General features: G+C 50.2%; 1 protein-coding gene across 1 annotated transcript in view; it reads right to left on the reverse strand.

The window, feature by feature from the left end:
* LOC149340598 (acetylcholinesterase-1-like) overlaps window positions 1-6,516 on the reverse strand; it is a 33,315-nt gene extending 26,799 nt beyond the window's left edge. Inside the window, exon 1 of the mRNA XM_089549430.1 lies at window positions 6,325-6,516. The gene's annotated coding sequence lies outside the window, so the exon portion shown is untranslated. The remainder of the gene's footprint in view (window positions 1-6,324) is intronic.
* Between the last annotated feature and the right edge of the window lie 13,621 nt (window positions 6,517-20,137).

Raw genomic sequence — 20,137 nt, forward strand, 5'->3', positions numbered from 1 at the left:
TGTACGGGTACGACCCGGAAACCAGATCCCAGTCGTCACAGTGGAAGCATTCCACGTCACCAAGACCAAAGAAGGCCCGCCAAGTGCGCAGCAATGTGAAAGTGATGCTGACTGCTTTCTTTGACTCCCTGTGTGTGGCATACCACGCGTACGCACTCCACAGGGTCAAACAATGACCAAAGAGTACTACAGGGATGACCTCCGTTGCCTACGTGATGCTGTGCGGCGCAAGAAACCGGAGTTGTGGTCAACAGGAAATTGGTGCATCCATCACGACAATGCTCCTGCACATTCCTCGCACTTGATTCAGACTTTTTTGGCGAAAAACCAGACTGCTGTAGTTCAACAGACTCCTTACTCTCCTGATATGGCCCCTGCGATTTCTGGCTGGTTCCCAAAATCCAGAGGCGATTGAAAGGAGCGCGATTTCAGACAAGGAAGAACATTATGGCTGCAACGACAGCTGAACTCAACTCCATTCCGAAAGAGGCCTTTTCGGAATACTTCCAACAATGGCAGCACCGCTAGGAAAAGTGTGTGGAGTGCCAAGGAGACTACTTTGAAGGTTATTAGGTTTCCAACGCTCCACTTTTGCAAGTTTTTTTTCTACGGCCAAAGGTCGGATACTTTTCTAACAGACCTCGTACTTTGGCGGAAACACGTCCGTTCGTAACTCGAGCATTTTGAAAGAAAATTTGAGCCCCATCTGAAAGTGTTTACTAATAGTTTTGTGGACAGGGCTGTCAGAACTAACGCAATGGTGTTTTCTATACAATCTTTGATACTGCCTGATCCACCCACCTTGCACGAGTGAAAGCGTTGCCATTGCGACGGCCTTACGAAAACTTTGGCCTTTCCCGGTTCCACCTGCGGTAATTCTGACGGCTTAGAAGTTGGAGCGTGGGTTCCCTTCTGAAGCGTTACGCTTTATTTTTCCACGCCTCATCATCGTAATGAGATTAATTTAAACTTGCGACACATTAAGTACACGAAATTAATGCATGAAAACCTGCACAGCGGGAGAATTTTCTATGCGTTTTCAGTGGGTACCTTCTCATGTAGGCGACCTGGGAAGCTTGGTGGCTGACAGCCTCGCCCTTGAGGCGATGTCTGCTGAACCATGAATAAAAGTCCCTCAAGCTACCAACTGATTCTTTAGAGAAATTGTTTGGTTTATGTTTGGTTTATGTGGTTTTAACTTCGCAAAGCGACTCAGGCTATGAGGGACGCCGTAGTGAAGGGCTCCGGAAATTTCGGCCACCTAGGGTTCTTTAAGGTGCACTGACGTCGCACAGTACACGGGCCTCTAGAATTTCGCCTCCATCGAAATTCGAACGTCGCGGCCGGGATCGAACCCGCGTCCTTCCGGTCAGCAGCCGAGTGACATAACCACTCAGCCACAGCGGTGGCCTTTATAGAAATTGCGATAATCAATTTCGGATGCCTGTTTTGGCCGCCCAACTAAACCTCCGCGACCAAGGGGCTAATCAGGCCTGAAGCCGTTCTACTGCCCGGCATGCATTCATGCTGAAGTACGAATGCATAAGAGAGATCTGGCATCTCTTCCGCTCTGTGCCTCATGTGGTGCTTGCCGGGTTTTACATAAATTTCCCATGTGCTAACCAGATTAAGGTGCGCCGAAGCGGGCCGGGCTTGCTTCTTTCAACAGCGCAGGGGTGCCACATGGTTCCTATCAAGACGTTGTTTACGAGCGTGGTAAGCGGCAGGCTTCCCACCTTCTTCTAAAATTCCTACAGGACACTCAACCGGACTTAGCAAGTGATAGCGTCAGCTGACGATTCTTGGGGGTACTTCTACTGCATCATAAATTTTCGCATATAATTAATATTTAGTTGACTACACAGTGTAGCAGACGGCGGCGTAATAATTTTAAGGCTAACAGTACGAGTAGCCTCCACCTCAAGCTCTTCATTCATAGAGTGATTTTTCGCTAAATTTTCGCATTCAAGCGCCGGTAGAGGCACCACTGATTTGGAGCTCTTCGAGCTGTACAGTTGAAAATTACCTAAAGTTTTAAGAATAACATATTTTCTCAGTTGGCGTACAAAACGTAATAAAAGACATGACTGGGAATACAAACTACAATTCGCGTCAAACTGAATCATGGATTCGAGTCAACTGCCTGCAGGCTTGAAGGAGGTTAATCCGTTCTGGAGTTTTATGCATCACGGTATCGCGTACGTTCCCTGATTGATCATCATCATCAGCCTGACTACGCCCACTGCAGGGCAAAGGCCTCTCCCATGCCTCTGCCATTAACCCTGTCATTTGCCAGCTGCGCCCACCGTGTCCCCGCGGGCTTCTTAATCTCACCCGCCCACCTTACTTTCTGCCGCCCCCTGCTACGCTTGCCTTCTCTTGCAATCCACTCCGTTACTCTTAAGGCCCAGCGGTTATCTTGCCTTCGCATTACATACCCAGCCCAAGCCCATTTCTTCCTCTTGATTTCAACTAGGATGCAATTAACCCGCCTTTGTTCCCTCACCCACTCTGCCCGCTTCCGGTCTATTAACGTTACATCTATCATTTTCTTTCCATAGCTCGCTGCGTTGTCCTTAACTTAAGCTGTACCCTTTTCGTTAGCCTCCAAGTTTCTGGCCCATAGGTGAGTACCGGTAAGATATATAGCTGTTGTATGCTTTTCACTTGAGGGATATTGGTAAACTGTCATTCATGATCTGAGAGACCCTGCCATATGCGCTCCACCTCATTCTTATTCTCCTAGTTATTTCCCTCTCATGATTAAAACTGCCTAATTGCTACCTCTAATGTGTGTGAACTCGTTGCTGTAATACGCGCTGTACTGATGACCACAGCGGCCCTATCTTCGCATCCTCAGTTCGCATCTACGAGTTCGCATCTTTCATCTGTTTCAGAAAGCAACAAAACTAAATGGTAGGCAGACAGCGTAAAAGAGAATGTGGTAGGGGTTTTAATGTGGCTAACCCGAGTAGATTTGCGTAAGCATGTGTTTAGCGTGGTTGGCTCATGGTTTTGCTTTACTGGGCGACGATATTAGACTCAGGTTAAGCTCTGATCAAGGTTCAGCTGATCTGATCTGCTCGCGCCGCAGATGGAAGTTGATGCAGACGACGACGTTCAATGCACAGCGCGAGAGTGTGTGTTGCAGTTTAACACGAGGCGTGATCGGCTACCGCATAGTGCTCTTTTGCAGTGGCCAGCGAAACTGATCTATTCGCGCAGCCACGGGTTCAAAATCCAGTTGCAGCAATATTTACTTTATTTCTGCATAGGCTGTTGCTATGCCAGGTTTTGCCAAGGTCACATTCAAGGTCACTCTTCGCACAAACTCGGTGAACCGGTTAGACCTCATGAAGTGGTGCTTTCGCCCTAAAGCCACTTGCCAACCAGGGACCGATCGTGGAGCTTGGTCCTGTTGTTAGCCGGGAGCAGCGGCTCCCAATCCTTCGGCCACAACAGCTACCCGCACCTTCTGAGGTGCATTGCAAGGACCGCCAGAGAATATTGTAGACAAGGTGGCTTCCACTGGCATCAAATGGCCCACCATGTTGTAGGAGCACAAGCACTGAAAAATACCACCCTCTTGCCTAATCCACTAATCGCCACCTGCGTTGCGAAAGCTATGTGGGAGCCCTGCGTCATAGCATGCATGGTTACATACATGCATGGTGCATGGTTACAAAGCATGCATGGTTACATAACGATGTAACGCGACGTAACGTAGGCGGCACCGATGGCGGGGACTCCGGAACGTTTTTGAAAGTGTGTGTGTGTGTGCGTGGGGGGGGGGGGGGGGGCGCAAGTGCTGTCTTTGCTTCATCATCATCTCCATCATCAGCCGGACTAGACCCACTGCAGGGCAAAGACCGCTCCCATATTCCTCCAATTAACACGGTCCTGTGCTAGCTGCATCCACTTGACTCCTCCAAACTTCTTATTTTATTGATTAGTAATGTTTTAATTCATTGTAGCCGTTTCAATGTTACTTTATTGCATCCTCGCTTATTCAACATTGGTATATACACTTTAAAAAATGGTTGGAAATTTCATAATTACTGAAACCTGCGCAGACCGCGCAAGAGAGTAAACGGATTCGAAATCTGCGAAAAAAAAAAACATTTTTAATATTTCTAAATTCGCGCTCGCACTGAAGCAAATGTGAACTGATATATTCATGCAAGTAGACATGAAAGTAGGCACTAGGTACAAAGCTATAGTATCGCAGACTGTCTGTTGCCAAGAGGGGCTCTCCACCTCGTGCTACGGTTGCCGAGATCTCTGTAGTAAGCGAGATAAAAGGGATTATTAGCCGATCAACGCTGTATGAATCCTTTTTTTATTAGGTATTGTTTCAAAAAAAGAAATATAGCAAGATATGCAAAACATGCATGACACGCAAAAAGTTCATGAAAGGCACATGAAGAGCACGGTGGAAATAAAACATTGCAAAAACGTACCGTCAATATTTGCTGCTCCTATAGCACGCTCATCTAGTTGACTTTCATGAGAGGTGCTTCCCGCTGCCAGTCAAAATACAAATACGAAAGGGCGTTAGAAACACATCAATAATCAAAGTGGTGACAAAAAAAAAGTGGTGGCTGCCCTCCCAGGAAAAAGCTGGGGAGGGGGGGGGGGGGGGGGGGGGGGGCGACCGCCCCCACTGCCCCTCGGTTCCGGAGTCTCTGGTCCGATGGACCATCTGTGACTGCCTTTGGCATTGATGGAACTTCTCCGCACAGCATCAAAAGGAGACGAACATTGGGCAGAACAAGAACTGAGAAAGCGTAGAACTGAAAGTATATTACGCACAACTTATACGTAAAAGGTAAATTATGAATAGGCTTACACAAGAAAGCGCCCAACATTGGTTACAGACAACCGAGATCAGCAGTTGAACTAAGAAACCTATTGAAGCCTTTTGATAGAACGTCGGTCCATAGACTGGGCTTCATGGTCTCTGGGAAATGAGAAGCAGGCTCACATGCGTAACCTACATTAACCGACTATTAGTGCTTTCCTCGTGTATTAAATTTCTCCGTGTGTTGGCAATGCAGTAATAAGCAGAGCTCCTCCAGCCAAACAATTGTGAACCAAACCCAGCGACTATAGGCATATTTCCACATTCACTAGAGTTCCTGTATATGCTCCCTGCTGGAGCATGTACAGGAACACTAACATTAACTAGAGTCACTGGAAAATTTTAGAGTACCGCAAAGGTGCTAGTTCTGCTGACAACAGCCGGCAGGCGCCATTTTCCTTCCAGGCCACCGGACCTGTGCCTTCGGAATAGCAAGTGACCGCCGCCGTCGGCTTGGAACTAGTTTTAAGTTAAGCTAAACTGGAAGATTCCGTAATTTTCGCTCAGAACAGTACCAGCAGTTATCGTGTAGTGAGCGGAAAGTGAGAAAGTGTGTTGGTGAAGCAGCGAAAATTGCAAGGTGCCTTTACTCGCACATCCTCGTTTCGATCGCCTCGTCTTCTATACCTGGAGCGGTTTTTTACAAATGACTGGCTGTGAAAAGCACAAAAGGTCGTGTGGCCGGCCGGTAAACCGTAGGAACGAGGATAAGGTGCCTTACGTGGAGTCTTTAGTCTTCGAAATGCAAAGATGCTTGGCACTGCACTCGACTTCAGTTTCTTTTTATATCGACCCTGGGCTTCTCAAAATCACTCACCACGAAATGTTTCTGCTTTCATGAATAAAAATAAGTAGAAGGCATTAATGCAAAAGACATCGCTAATACTTGATGTCAATAATTTTTAAAGGAAGTGTGTTTGCAAAGGATGCATAGTCGCGAACACAAATCAAATCTAGTTGGCAAGTTATTCTAGTCAAAAACGGCATCGACCACTCTTTGACACGCCTGCTAGGAACGGCAGGAACAGTTAACTAAAATAAATAATATTTAAAGTGTGTCCCTTCGGGTCGTTGAACCCCGATGAACCTATCAACCCATAAAATGCGCAGGTGAATTTCAGGTATATCCGCATTCATAATAAAAAGCCAACAATGAAGAAGAGCGGTCGCGCACTCGTGCGCACATGCAAGCACGCGCGTGCACACTGTAGGTATTTTTGCGTAACTGAATACAGAAGGATGTGTTACAGGCTGGCTACATAGTTCTTTTACTTTGTGGGTTTCGCGAAATACCACAAACAATAAGGACGCGGCATGTTCCCGCGCGCGTGAGGCATGCTGTAAACATGTAAAAATGTAAACATCTGTTTCAATTAAGCGCACCATGAGCACGTTGCGTATTTCCTGCCCTTATTTTGCGGCCAAACAAACAGAATGTGCAACATATATGTGAACCAGTTTACCTCGCACAAGCGGGTGTTCTTTGATGGCACGAAATTTTCCCGCCTTATTCACCGCCGTTGCCGATCATTTTTTCCTTCTGGAACGCAGAAAAACGCTTTTCCTGACTCCGACCTGTTGCTGCACCCCAAGGCATAGCAGCCAGTCATGATGTATTGGAATTTCTCGCGTTTGCGCATCCACGAACAGACTGAAGAAAGGAACTCCCGGAGAAGGCATGTATTCCGACCGCGCGCTTGGAAGGGATGTAGCAGCGCGAAGTCACGTGACCCGCATCAGCCAGTCGGCGCGCCGGCGGCACACGGAAAAGGAATGCGATACTCTAAAAATTTTCCAGCAACTCTGACATTCACTACGGAGCCTACATGTGCTTTTTACATGAAGGCTCCCTAACAGCCACGGGCTTGCAGTGTCACCTGGAGGAATCAGACTCACCTACTCAACGTTAGTGCGGGAGGTTGTCGCGACGCAGCAGCATTGTCGCTTGAGGCGCAAAATTGAAAATGGCGCGAAATCAGAGAACCGGTATCGGAATGAAAATGAAAAGACTGTAATGTTTAGTGACGGCTTTCTGGGCAACTGCTAAAATTATTGACATCAGAACTATACAACCCAAGCATAAATCAAATTGGGAGCAAATTTTGGGAGGCTCATGCTTCAAGACGAAGGGAGTCGGAAAGATATAGTTTGAAAGGATGGGCACTGCTCAATCTTCGGGCAATTAGAAGTAGGGAAAGATACAAAAAATACAAATGATTTTAAAGCCTTCTCGTACTAATTATACCAGAGAATTGCAATATTCATAAACTTTTTACGCCTAAAAGCAATAGACTGGCATTTTCCAGGAAATAAAGATAAGTATAGCAATACTCAAACGTTCGCAGGTACAAAATTTACATCCTGGGATAACTCCAAAGGTGCAGTAATTGCTCTACACCCCTCCCCCCATTTCTTCCCCCTTGTTTTTCTGAAATTGCCGCCTTAACTCGTAACGAATTTCTTTTTTTTTTTACGCAACAAGGGCATGAACATTGTAGGGCCCGATTTTAATGCGATCTATACGTTCAAAGATATCACATCCTACTATCAAGATAGCCATCGCCTTTACCCTAGCCCATGTAAAGGCCTCAAGTAGGCGGATGAGCGGCTCCTTCTCCGCCTCTTCACCAATACATTGTTGTGCCCGGCAGCCCTAAAACATTTCGACCCCTCCTTTAGCGGCAACTGCTCGCACTATAGTGCGGTGTCTTCGGACACCTATCACATGGTGTGGGCCTGCCCCTCCAACCCGGCCATTCCCCCCATCCCCAACCCAACCCGGGAGGACTGGGAGGCGACCCTGCTCGGCTGCCACGACTTACAGGCCCAACAAGCCTTAGTCGGGCGCGCCCGGAAGGCGGCCAACGCCACTGGGGTTCCAAACTAGGGACCTCCACCTCGTGTTTGTAAGGATCGGTCCCTTACGGGCTGATCCAAACGCCTCCTGTCCCTTCTGAATAAATCTTTTCACCATCACCACCCGCTCGCGGGCCCACTCATATTCCGCGCCGCTCACCGCGGGTACCCTCGACCATCCTTCCTCTCGATTGGGGAGGGGGGGGGGGGGGGCAGAGGGAACAAGGCTAGGCGGGGGAGGCGGTCTCTCTTGACACCTGCCGCTAAGACCACCTGACCCTGCTTCCTCAACGACGCCCGACCCCCCTGCCGCGACAGAATGTGAGAGTAAATATCTTTGTTACAAAGACCTGCCTCGAATCACTGTCTGTGCGTCCTCGCGCAGAGGAATCGGCCACAGATAATGGCGTCTAACATGAGGCTTTAATTAGCACCGATGTGGACGATTTCTCTGTCGATTTTGGGACGTGCAGCCAGACTCGTGGCAGGCGCTTTTTGTTTGGGACAACGCCGGACCGCTATAAGGTTAGGGAGCAGATCAGGCGGAATGTTAGCGGGGTAGCGACGTGTACAGTGTTTTAAATTTGTTACGGGTTTTGTGTTGTTTATGTAGTTTTCGGGCATTTTCTGTTGTATATTTCACGTTTTTGTAGATAGATTTTTTTTTTGCACGAATGCCTTCGTTCGTTTGGTTGCCGAGAGCTGTTAGCCGGTGTGGCCGGACAGCTGAAGCGGGCTTTCCTGAAACAGTGGCGCGTAGGGTAGATTCTCGCATTCACCCCGTCAGTTTGAGCGAAATATGCCTCCCAAGAGGGATATCTTAGCCGTGGCCTTGGATGCCGCGGCAGCTGGGAGTGAGGCGAGGAACGCGGCAGAGCCCGCACGAATTCCCGACGCGGCGGCTGTAATAGGGCAGGTAACGGGGATGTTTGCCGCATTAGCCCATCAGCTCGGTTCGGCAGCTAGCGTCAATCAAGCCGCAGCATTGGTAGCATCGGCGACAGCATGGCGCCCGCATAAATATGGAGGTCTCCTCCTTTTCCGGGTACACGGACGCGAAATCAGTCCACGAGTTTTTACATCAACTCGAGGACTACCAGACGGCTCTGGGCGCCCCAGATGACGTGATGCTAGGGCAGGTCCTGCCTGTAGCACTCGTCGAGAGCGCGGCGCGATGGAGGCGCTGCCAGCTGACCTTACAGTCGATGGCGGACTTCAAAGACCGCTTCCGCGCCGAGTTCTTGCCGCCTGACTACAAGCGCCAGATACTGGAGGAGCTTGCGTTGCGCAACCAACACCCAGAGGAAAGCCTCTTCGAGCACGTGCGCACAATGCAAGAGCTCTACAAGAGGGCAGATCCGTCGGCAACCGACCAAGATCAGGTCACGCGTGTGATCAGGCGGTGCCATCCAAGCTTCAAGCCGTATTTGCGGGGCCGCGGTTTTACAAGCCTCGAGGCCTATTACAGGAGGCCAAGACCATGCAGGCGGATTTACTTGCCGAACTGCGCTACCAGCCACCCTCCAGGCCAGCCGAATCGCTAGAACCGGGATGCGCATGGGATGGAGGCCGAGAATCCGCGATGAGGGGTCGGCGCGCCGAGGTAATGGCCACGGAAAGGCAGGCGGAACCCCCTGTTGCCCCTCGCACGCTTGACCCGTACGCGTTCGAGCAGCGGCGTCGCGCGGGCTTCACAGGCCGCGCGCTGAGCGAGCGTCAGGAATGCGCGGAAAAAGGGGAGAGTCGTCCCCAACCGCTTCGTGCGCCAGTGCCGAGCTAGGCGTATGCAGGGAAACGCCAGATGCTGGCGGAGATGACTGGTAGCATCGGCCTTTCAGCGTCAGCGGGAGAATTTCGTGGTGGACAAGGCGGTAGTCAGGAAAAGAACTCTCGCGCCATGCCGCCTGCTCGACGCGCTGGCGACGGAGAGGCCTTTGTGCCGCTGGCTTGTAGAGCTCAGGAAGTTGTTACACGCTCAAGCCTATTTATGCTAGTGCAGTTAGCGTGTCGATGCTACTCCGCACTCGTAAACACGGGCTCAGCGCTGTCACTGGTCGGTGACGAGGTGTACGAGGCCTGCCGGATAGGTAAAATCCGTGTCAGACCGGCCGAAACCCCGTTAAGCTTAGCAGCTGGGGCGGCAAAGGCAGTGGGAGCAGTGCGTCTCACGATGCGCTTTGACGGCAGGAAGGGGAGACATCGCTTCGTCTATCTGCCTGGCTTGTCGATACCAGTAACTCTGGGAAGGGTTTTCCTCTCGAGCGAAGGCATTGTGCTCGACTTGGGGGAGAATGGCTACCGCTACAGCCCGCTCGCCCCTCTCATTCGCTTCGAAAGCGCACCCTCGCCAGGCTGTCCTGCACGAAAGGCCCAAGTACCGCAATAGGGTCCATGTCAATCCACTACTCAAGAACATGTCACGCTCGCACAACGAGGACCGACGCAACGCTCGGATCGACTACCTAAAGCGCACAGTCGCCCGCAGCGCGCCACGGCAGTGGTGGTGGACTCGACATTCCAAGAAGTGGCCAGCGTTTCCCTGAGGCACTGCACGGACACTGAAGCTGAAACGGCCGCGATAGTGCTCGCCGTCCAGTACGGAGATACCCACGGCAAAGAAGTGCAGATTTTGTCGGACTCCCAGGCGGCATGTCGACTTCTCCTTGCAGGAAGAATCCCCAAAAAGTTAACCATATTTGCAACGACTTCCCCTGTACACAATCCCGAACTCCAACACGAAATCACATGGGCCCCGGGGCCCTCTGGGCTCAAGGGAAACGAGGCCGCGGACCTGTCAGCTCGAGGGCACACCAACCGAGCGACAGACACCCCCGACCAGGACACTACCGCCCCCGAAATCCCCACTGCCTACAGTGCACGGCTCCAATACTTTAGAACGCTTCGCCAGCAATACCCCCACCGCATAAAAGGCTAAATTCTCAGGAGGCGCGCGTTATTGCATTCTACCGAATGCAATAACTTTTTGCGAACCTGTTTGGACTTCAACCCTTCGCAGCTAGTTACTAATCCAACTCGAGTCACGCCATCATCTTCCAATGTATTAGACCTTGTGCTAACCAACGCGCCGGATCTTATCCCTTCAATCTCGTACTTACCTGGTCTTAGTGATCACACCTTGCTTCATTTCGATGTAAAAATTAATATTCCTAATCGGCGGAGCATCTTCAAGTCCATTAGAGATTATAAACGGGCGGTCTATGATTCCATTAATCGTGAATTGGCTCTTTTCTTAAACAAATATTTACCAGATTTTCCACACCGTTCTGTCCACACTAACTGGGAAATGTTTAGGGGCAGTGTTGAACGTCTCACTAATACATTTGTGCCGCTTAGAATTTTGCGGTGTAATAGCCAATCACCGTGGTTTAATAACGTTTTAAAAAGGCTATCCAATAAGAAAAAGCGTTTGTTTCACTCGGCGAAATCGTCGAATTCGCAACAACGATGGGACGGTTACTTTTCTGCGGCCGCTGAGTACAAATTAGCTCTGAAAAATGCTAAGGACTCCTTCTTTAACAGAACTTTGCCTGCTTTGCTGATTAATAACCCTAGACAGTTTTGGAACACTGTGAACAAAAAAGATAGTTCGTCAGTACTACTTACAACTTCTGACGGCGTTGCATTTTCACCTAATGAATGCGCTAGTGTTCTTAACAGTGTTTTTGTTGCTGCTTTTTCTGGCAATGTTTCCCTTACCAATCAGGAGTGTCCGGTCTTGGATGCTTTTCCCATGGATCCAATTCGACACAACTGGCATCCTGAGAATAATTGAAGACCTTAAGATTTCTTCCTCCTGTGGCGTCGATAACATTAATTCGAAATTTCTGGTTAACACAAAGATGTACAGTTCAATTATCCTCACCAAACTGTTTGACCAGTCTCTGGAAACAGGCTGTATTCCCAATGACTGGAAGGTTGGGAGGGTGATTCCGCTGCATAAGTCTGGCGATAAACATTGCCCTGATTACTTTCGCCCTGTGTCGCTCACCAGCATTCCATGTAAAATCATGGAACATGTCATCTACTCTCATCTTGCTAACTTTTTAGAATCCAATTGCTTTTTCACTAATGCCCAACGCGGCTTCCGTAAATCGTTTTCATGCGAAACGCAACTCATATGTTTCACAAATGACTTGCATTGCATTCTAGATCGCGGGTCCCATGCTGATTCTATATTTATATATTTATTGATTTTTCTAAAGCATTTGACAAGGTTTCACGTGAGCTTCATTTTCTTAAACTAAACATCCTTAACATTGATTCCACAGCGCTTGCATGGTTGCATTGTTTTCTTTCAAACCGAAGTCAGTTCGTAACAGCAAATAACATCAATTCAGATTCCTCTCCTGTTTGCTCTGGCGTGCCTCAGGGGTCCGTTCTTGGGCCCCTCCTCTTTCTCATTTATATAAACGACTTAACAACTAATATATCGTCTTCCATTTGTCTTTTTGCCAATGGCTGTGTTATTTACCGCGAAATTAATGATGATAATGATGTATGTGTTCTTCAGTCAGATGTTAACAAGGTACTGGATTGGTGTAACCTGTGGAATATGAAGCTAAACATTCCTAAATGCAAGCATTTGTCCATTTCTCGTCTATCTAATACACCCTCTACCTACTGCATTAATGGCATCACTCTTGAAACTGTGTCGTCTTATAAATATCTGGGTGTTCACGTCTCTTCTAACCTGCCTTGGAAAACTCATGTTGACTACATTACAAATAACGCCAACCGCATGCTTGGATACCTTCGCAGAAATTTTTCATGTGCACCGAGTTCATTAAAACTATTACTTTACAAAACATTGGTCCGCTCTAAATTGGAATATGCTTCATCGGTGTGGAACCCTGGGGTCGAATCTCTCATTTCTGACTTAGAATCAATTCAAAACCGCGGTTGTCGCTTCATTCTTTCCAACTATCATCGTACTAGTAGTGTAACTGCCATGAAAGCTCACCTTTCCCTACAGCTTCTTTCCCATCGCAGATCAATAGCTTCATTATGTACTTTTCACAAAATTTATCATAATCCTCATCTTAAAGAGAAGTTATTAAAAATACCACCTTATATTTCAGCACGCATTGATCACCGCCACAAAGTTTGGATCCCTCCGTGTCGCACAAGATGTTTTCATGATTCATTCATACCCAGAACTTGTGTCAGCTGGAATCACCTTCCCCACAATATTGCTGTAATTACTGATACTGCTGCATTTTGTAACACTGTTATTAATTTTATATAAGTATGTGTTCATAACTTTGTTAATTTATTAGCTGCTGTTTTCGTTTCTGTTTTGTTTTGTGAAATGCTGCCTTTTGTTAATTCTGTAATTGATTTTATACCAGTGTTTGCAGTAACTATATTCAATTTTTCTAGCTGCTGTTCTGTTTTTGGTACTTGCATGTATTCCCACTCCCCTCTGTAACGCCTTACGGCCCTGAGGGTAAATAAATAAATGGAGGCAACTCCAGACCGACACCTTTCCTAATTCATATAAATACCACATTATTTTCCCGGGCCGTTACGAAGGCTCCTGCCCGTGGTGCGAAGAACGTCCCACAACATACCACATTACAAGTGGGTGCGTTGGGCCAAAACCATTGGAACTAAAATTCCCTAGAACAACGGAGCAGTGGGAGGCCACTCTGCTCAGCTCGGACCTTGCCATTCAGCAACAGCTGATCAAACAAGCCCGGGCGGCAGCGATAGCCACTGCGGTCCTGAAATGAGGACACCACCCGTTCTGCAACCTTTCGTTTTCTTATTTTCTTTTACTTTTTCCAATAAATGTTTTCAACCTAGGCGGGTGTCCGCGCCTGTGCGACAAAAAGGCAGGGGGGCTCCCCCGATATGGTGAAAGACGGTGGCCCGTTATAAGCAATTATTGCGTCTTTCTCAGGACCCAGTAGTCAGCGCCGAAGGCTCGCGGAAACTTTACTCCCGTTTTCGGATTGCTTTACGGAGAAACCGGGCTGGACCGACCTACTTCAGCACGAAATTCAAACGGGTGATGCGCGCCCTTTCAGGTGTAACCCGAGGCCATTAAGTGCGCATAAGAGGCAGCTTCTCGACTGTGCCCTTGACGAGATGATCGCTACCGGAGCGGTGAGATCCTCACAAAGTCCCTGAGCGTCATTAGTGGTTCTAGCACCGAAAAAAGATGGATCAGTCAGGCTGTGTGTTGATTATCGCAAGCTCAACTCACTGACGCCTACGGTTGCGTACCCTTTCCAGTCGATCGAGGCTGTGATGTACGCGTTAGGGAAAACGAGGTTCTGCACAGCCCTAGACGCAAGCAGAGAGTACCTGCAGATTGAGGTGGCCGGAGGTGACATTGAGAAAACCGCATTGACCTACCACCGCGGGCTCTTCGAATTTACTCGACTCCCGTTTGGTTTGTCTAACGCCCCGAGCACGTTCATGAGACTGATGGACATCGTGCTGGGCGATGCAAGGTTCAACTACGCCATGGCGTACCTCGACGACGTTGTGATATTCTCACAGTCGTTCGAGGAGCACCTCTTTCACCTTAATTCAGTTCTCGATAGAACGATAAATCCAAAGAAAGTTCAGTTGGCGTCGAAGAGAGTGACTGACCTCTTGGGCTTTGTCGTGGATGATGGCACTCTGAGACTGAATGATGACAAACTGCAGGCAGTTCTGAACTACCCCTGCCCGATGGACGTGAAAAGCTTGCAGAGGTTTTTGGGGATGGTTGCGTTCCACAGGCAATTCATCCCACGCTGTTCAGAGCTTGCGAGGCCGCTGAACCTGCTGTTGCGTAAAGGCTCGAAGTGGATCTGGGGCAAGGAATAGAGTGACGCATTTGTTGCCTTAGCTCGCGCGATAGCGAATACCGCTAGTCTGCGCCTCCCAGACCTGAACAAGCAGTTTGTCTTGCAGACAGATGCTAGTAACTACGGTGTTGGAGCTGTTTTGTTGCAGGAACACGAGGGCAAACTTCGCCCTGTCGCGTTCGCTAGTCGCACGCTCACATCGGCGGAGCGGAATTACTGTGTGACCGAAAACGGATGCCTGGCGATCATTTTCGCATTGTCGAGGTTCGACAAGTTCCTAGACGGGGCGGTCTTCACCGTGCAGACAGATCACTAGACACTGTGGTTAAAAAGGCTCAAGAACCCAGCAGGCAGACTCGCGAGATGAGCGCTAACGTTGCAACGTTACGCGTACGCCATTGAGTACCGCCGGGGCAGCTTGAACAAGGTGGCCGATGCTTGATCGCGCGCACCGTGGAAGGCTGGCGGAAGCGCTTCAGCGGCGCAGTACAGTACTATAGAAAGCGGCGTCACCGCTGTTGGAGAGGAGGAGAGGGAATGTCGCACCCGGTTTAGCGAAAGAGCAGATGGACAAAGGTCCCGCACCGTGCTGTGAGAGAAGAAAAACACAGCAGCTCGTGGCGGCGACCGCTCGCCTGCCAAGGAGCGACGCAGAAAGAAATCTGTCTTGGGGAGTAGCGGTCAGCAGAGAAGAGCTGATTGAGGCTCAGAAAGCAGACGGTCTATGCCAGCGGGTTTTCAAAGAACTTGCGAGCAGCGCAGCTTGCACCGGGAACGCTGAGGGCAGGTACGGCGCGTATCTGATAGGCGATGATGGCTTGCTGCTCCGCTACATCCCCCAACTTGACGAGGAAGAGGCGATAGCATCCCCTTTCCGAGTCGTGGTCCCGAGAAGGTTGCCGAAACGGTTCCTGCAGTACTTCCATCACTCAGCGCTGGCGGGCCATGGCAGCGGCAGTAAGACTTACGACAAGTTGGGCCGTGTCGCGACCTGGCCAGGCATGAGAAAGGATGTGCTGGGATACGCTCGTACCTGCCCGGTATGCCAGGTAGCCAAGCCTCGGGCGGGCAAGCCCGCTGGCATGATGAAGGCAGCAGTTAGCAACTACCCGCGGCAAGAGGTCGCGTGCGATATCATGGAACCCCTCCCTCGGTCCGCGCGCGGAAACTAATTCATCCTGGTAATAACGGACCACTATTCCAAGTGGGCTGAGGTTTTGTCCCTTAGGAAGCTTGTGTCGGAACGAATTTGGGAAAAACTGTTGGAGACTTGCACTCGTTTCGGTTTCCCTTCCTACCTGATTACAGACAATAAGCAATGTCTTCGTAGACTCTTGTCGGGCGCTTCAAATCCGCCACAGGAGAACGAGTCCCTACCACGCTCAGAGTAACATAACCGAGCGGGTGAATCGAAATCTGAAGAGCATGGTCGCGACGACCGAGCAGCACATAGATCAGGACGCGCGGCTGTCGGACTGGCGTTCGCTACAAGCACAACCGTGAACCGGTCAGTGGGTATTACACCAGCTTACGTGAATTTTGGCAGAGATCGCTTTTCAGCTACTGAATGCCCTACTCGACGCGGCGGGGACCGCGTCCCCTCCGCTTTAGCAGTACGCCGCAAGGCTCCGGGAGCGCCTGGAGGCAGCGCAGCGCGCGGCTCGCGAAAACCTCGATGTCGCCAAGGGGGATATATAGAATTTGCTGGAGTGGAGAGGGCGCGCTCCGACCGAAGCCGCCTGCCGCCATCTTACCAGAGGCAAAAAGTGCGCTTGGCGCTGGCTCGCGCTCCTGTTTTCCGGCGTTGTTTTGCAGCGCAAGTTGACGTGATGGGCATGTAAACACCATCGATTAAACATCAGCCATTCTACTGCGCTCTGATCGTGGACGACATGGCCATAAGAAAACATGTCGAACTTGTTGGAAACAAAATAGTCGGGTATGTGGGCTTCGGAACAGGGCTAGACGACGACAGTCTCCCTGAAGCGAGCAATGTGTGTGTGTACACGATTGTTGGTGTCAAGGTCCGAATCAAGATGCCTGTCGCTTACTTTTTGGCTGACACACTCACTGGCACGAAGAGGGCGGAGCTGAGTAAGCAGCGCGTTGACAAGCTTGAGTCAGTGCATGCTAATGTCGTTTCTCTTACATTTGATGCTGCTTCCTCTAACTTCACCATGGCAAAATGTTTAGGTGCTGAGCTTCAACCGGGGCCTCACCTGTTTTCTACAAGCTTTGTCAACCCTGCTGATTCCACCAAAAACGTTGTCTTAGATGCGTGTCACATGATAAAGCTCGTGCGGAACTCGTTGGAAACTGTAAGCCACCTTATTGACATGGAAGGAAATCACGTGAAGTGGCCTTATATAGTGGCATTGGAGGCATTACAACGTGGCAAAGGGTTGCGGCTTGGAAACAAGCTCACAAAAGTGCACGTCCAGTGGGAAAAGCAAAAAATGAAAGTACGATATGCAGTACAAGCCTTGAGTGCTTCAGTTGCTGACGCCTTGGACTTCTGCGGACAAGTGCTCAAACTGCCACAGTTCAAGGGCGCCAGTGCAACATCTAAGTTCATTAAGCTTTTTGATCACTTGTTCGACATCATGAACTCTCGAAATCCATTTGCAAGATTATACAAGGCACCTCTTCGGAAGGAGAATGAAGGCTGCTGTAAGCTATTCTTTTCCGAGGCCCGTACATATATACATACATGGGCTGAGAGATCTGGCAGGACGTCCAGTTATACAGGGACTGAAGAAAACTGGGTTTGTTGGATTTTTGGTGTGCATAACCAGCATAGAAAAACTGTTTGATAAGCTTGTTGGAAAGGGTCAGCTGAAATACTTGCTGACGCACAAGCTTAGCCAAGACCACGCCGAAAACTTCTTCGGGCCCATACGTGCACGAGGGGGCCACAACAACAACCCAACCGCTGCGCAGTTTATGGCTGCATACTAGCGTCTGTTGGTTCATAAAGCTCTGGAAACTGCTCCCAAGGCATCGTCTCAATTCTAAAGGCAACAACTACAGGAGCTTTGATAGATGAAAGCAACATACTTACTGATATGCGCAGGTCATCAATCTTGCAGGCCGACGGCCATGACTATACTCATCGCATTGACTGCCCAGAAAGCCGGCCAGCTTTTGTCGGTGCTGTAGTGCCGTACATTGCGGGTTTTGTTGTTCGGAAAGTTTGTTCAACGATAACATGTGAACAGTGCATCGCAGCCCTGCATTCGGATGAGCTGCCACCTTTAATTTGGCAAAAGAGCCGAGGTGGAATCATTTCACCGGCACAAGACGTTGTTAGTCTTTGTGAAGCAGTTGAAAAGGGGCTTCGGCGGCTACAGGCAGAATATGATACTATAAAAATAGTGACGACAAGATCGAAACACCTCATCCTTGAAGTCCTGGGAACCTCCACAGAGAAAAAAGTGGTTTCTGAAACTGGAGGACCACATCCTTGACCTTGACCCACTTGACAACCATATTTATAGTTTGTGCAAAAAAATCGATGAAGAATATGTGAAAGTGAGAATACATCACATGACAAAAGAACGAAACCGTGAACTGCGCAGTTGAGCTGTCTTCTGCACATCTGTTGGCTGCTGGTTGATTGAAAATAAACGTCTAAAACTAGAACCGCGCACATGTGCATTCCTTTCGAAATGCGAGCAGCTCCATCAGCAAAGCGAAAAGGCATGAGCGCGGCTGCACTACGCTTTTCTCCATAAAATTTGTGCACTTAAACTGGCATTTACATGCCAGTTGGCTGCTAGTTGATGGAAACGAAACGTTTATAACTGGAATCACTCGTATTCGTTGCTCCGCAAATGCAAGCAACTTCAGCCGCAGCGCGCAAAAGCACGAGCGACGCAGCGCTAAGCTTTTCTCCTTAATATCTGAGCTGGAAAACTGCCTTCTACATGCCAGTTTGCCACTGGTTGACGAAAAATAGACGTTTACAACTACAACCACTCGTTTGCGTTGCTTTGTAAACGCGAAAAAGCGCGGCTGTGCTATGCTTTTCTCCTTAATATTTCCGTAGTTAAAATTGCCTTCTTCACACCAGTTGGCTGCTAGCTGGTGGAAAATAAACGTTTACAACTAGAGCCACACGTTTTCGTTGATTTCTGAATGCTAGCAACTTCATGAGTAGCGCGAAAAAGCAGAAGCACGGCAGCGCTCCGCTGCTTTTTTGCCTCTGCAGGCTGCGCTATGCCTTTCTCCTTAATACCTCTGCAGGTAAACTGCCTTCATCACGGCAGTTTGGTGCTGGTTGATGGGAAATAAGCGCTTACAACTAGAACCACTTGTTTTCATCAACTTCATCAGCAGCGCGAAAAAGCAGAAGCGCGGCCAGGCGCGTCTGCGCGCTGCGCTGCTTTTTGCCTCTGGTAAGATGGCCGCCGCCCGTTCGGCGCGGCTTCACCCTTGCCCATAGGCGCGTATAGGCGGCTTCCACTCCAGCAAATTTTATATATCCTCCTTGGATGTCGCGCGCATGGAGCAGGCGGATCAGTACAACAAAGGTCGCCGTCACGTCGTTTTCAACACGGGCGACTTAGCCCTCAAGAGAACGCGCCCCCTTAGTAACGGAGCGCGCGGTTTCGCCGCGTCGCTAGCGCATAAGTGGGCTGGACAGTACGAAGTTACGGCACGTACTACGCCGCTCACCTACCTACCAGCTGCGGTTGTTGACAAACGGCGAAACCGCCGGTCCGGTGCACGTAGCTGATTTGAAGGCTTTCCACCTTCGCAAGGACGATGACTGTGAAGCGGTGCAAAATCAGCTCGATGCGGCGATCTCACCCCCGGGAGGACGAGCAGGTAGCCGTGCGGTTCGCAACCGACGCTACAACCTGAGGGCCAGGTAGCACCCGTGTCTCTCGATTAATAATCACTCGCAGTGCTCTCGCCATCTTAGCATGCCTTCTAGGAAGCTGCAGCGGACCGACACCCGTGGCTCGGACACCAGAAGGCAAGGCAGACCACCGTCGAACGGTGGCCGCCATCAAGGCGTGCCACGCGGCTGGCGGCAGGAGCCGCGCGAGTGGCGCAGGTTCCACAGCCGCGGTGGCCCCCACCGCCAGCCTAACCGCGCGGCCAACCACTGGAGAGCACCTCCCAGTGGTGCAAGCCAGCGCAAGAGGGCCAGTGACCATCCAGTGCAGGGCCCCCCTCAGCACCCAGCCGGCGCTCCGGCATCCGAACAGCCGCGACCCAAGCGGCCCAGGGTCCTGCGGCACGTGGCCACCTGGACCACGGTCGCCAACGCAGCGGCCATCTCCTACTGCGCGAGGTCCAGGTGGCGGGACCAGGCGCAGACCCTTCGCGGCGACGACCTCCAGGCAATGCCACAGCCTTTCCGCGGCCTGACCCCTGACCCTGGAGGAGCGGGACCAGAAGCCACCGGCCGAGTATGACGACGAGGAGCGGGCCGGCTTGTGCTCTCTCTGCGGCAAACTTGTTGTGCAACGGCTCAGCCATGAGGCCGGTACGCTGCACAAAGCGCGCAAGGAAGCGGCGGAAAAATGCATGGCGGTTGCAGCAGCTTGCCCCGCAGCGCCACTGCGGCCTCTCCAGTGCACTGTACCAG

The sequence above is a fragment of the Amblyomma mixtum genome, chromosome 6 (assembly GCF_055824585.1).
Source record: "Amblyomma mixtum isolate Tamu chromosome 6, ASM5582458v1, whole genome shotgun sequence".
Taxonomy (NCBI): Eukaryota; Metazoa; Arthropoda; class Arachnida; order Ixodida; family Ixodidae; genus Amblyomma; species Amblyomma mixtum.